This window comes from Spea bombifrons, chromosome 13, assembly GCF_027358695.1.
Source record: "Spea bombifrons isolate aSpeBom1 chromosome 13, aSpeBom1.2.pri, whole genome shotgun sequence".
NCBI lineage: Eukaryota > Metazoa > Chordata > Amphibia > Anura > Pelobatidae > Spea > Spea bombifrons.
The window spans coordinates 5,350,038-5,352,165 of NC_071099.1; positions in this window are offsets into that span (position 1 = coordinate 5,350,038).

The window sequence follows — 2,128 nt, forward strand, 5'->3', positions numbered from 1 at the left end:
AATTCAGGAACAGTACAGGGCCAGAGCAAAACGGTCCTTTAACTTCAATGCAAAGGCCCTGACTGAAGGGTCTGGGTGATCCAGAGAGATAAGGGCAGCCACTAGTGGTTGCTGGAAAACATGAGAGTGAATACTTAGTGCATAATCGTGGCAGGCAGGGAGGATCCCGACACTGTGGCTGGATTTTGCTCGCATGGGCTGATGACATTTAACTCATGAATGAGTTCATTATGCACCTTTAATTTTTCTCTTTTTGTACCCCCTTCTATACTTTTGCTGAAAATAAATAAGAAAATAATAAGCAGGAATTGAGTGCGTACCCAGTGAATACAATACACAAAACATAAATATGTTACACACTAAATGGCCATATATCACTTAGCCGCCACTATGTCAAAGTACCCCAAGTTTAGCGAGTCCTATCTAATTTGTAATCGATAAATTGCTTACCTAGGAGCTAAAACAGTGGGACTGCTTTGAATTTTATCCCCAAAAAGACCCTTAAGCAAGTTAAAAGCTTCTCTGGACATCATTAATGAGGTGGGAGGGGCTGCTCAATCCTAAGGTTTGTTCAGAACCTGCGAATATGCACAGCACAAAAAATATATATTGGGGTTGCAGTGATAATTTAATCTAACATAGATATAGAAAAAAAACCCACAAATTTTTAACAGCTATGTTTAATGAATTACCATTGTGTATGGAACACCTGCCTTCTCTTGCTCCTCCCTCAAAAGTTGGCTAGCTTTAACACTGTAGTGAAAGTGCCCAGCAATCTTCCTACAGCATGACAGAACTATTGGTACTAAATTATTTGCTTCTGGCATTGTGGACTTGACTATAAAATAGATTATGTGACCTGCACAGTGCACACTAACAATATTACATCTCACTGAGCTTTAACCATGTTTGTACCGCTGTCAACTACCACAAACCCCACTTCAACATTGGTGCCCGCCTCTCTCCCACCCAAACATTTGCATGAAGAATATTTTCAATGTGTGCTTTTCATCCATCACTTTTGTATGGTGAAGGAATGATCCATAGCTTGCTGCAGCAGCTTCCTTAGACACACTGGGCTGCAACCAGTGTTTTGACTTTTACTTGAAACATCTTTTACTCATCTATAAAAACTATTGAAAAACCTGCTAAAGTTTAGAAACATCCAGTGTTTTTATGTTTTTTTGCACGTTATGGGGCAATAATTACAAGTAGCGTTTTGCTCTTTCAAAACCATTTTTTCCAAATCTGGTAATTCTGCCCCATGTGCAATCATTGATGTCGGCCGTTGCAATTTACCCAATCAAGCCATATATTTTTGAAGACTAGACACCCCAGGGTATTTAAAATTCTAGAATTTTAACTCTTTCCATGCACTAATTCTACCACCAGTCTTTGTCAAACTTTGTAGTGGTCATCGTTTTGCATTTTGTTCACAGCCATTTTACTTCTGGTATGATTTTACAGGTCCTGGTATATGCCACTGTCACACAATACCCCAATATGTGTTCAGCAACATCTCCCGAGTACAGTGATACCACCAATGCATTGGTTTGCCAGGCTGTTTGAGGGCAAAAGGGCCACATGTGGGGCATGCGCATTTTTCAATGTTGAACGTCGACATTTGGTGATCCTGTGTCCAGCATTTAGAATACCATGGGGTGTCTAGTTTTCAAAACTAGATGGTTTTGGCACATTGAACTGGCCAGGCTCAAAGATATACCAAATAGGGCATGTATTTGGTACATCTTTGAGCCTGGCCAATTCAACATGTCCAATAAAACCATATTGTTTTGAAAACCAGACACCCCATGGTATTGTAAATACTGGTATTTTAACTATTTCCTTGCACACATTTTACCACCAACCTTTGTCAAAGGTTGCAGTAGTATGTTTTTGTGTGTATTTTTCCCCACACGTTATAACTCAGGTATGAGTTTAAAGTTCCACTGTCACGCAACACCGCAATATGTGTTCAGCAACAGTGATTCAAACTCATGCATGGGTTTGTCGGGTTGTTTGGGGGCTAAAAGGTCACATTTGGTAATGTGACATCTGGTCAGTTTGCACCTATGCCGTATTTGTGACATCTGAAAAAAGCCAATTCAATTTACCCCCTCAAACCATA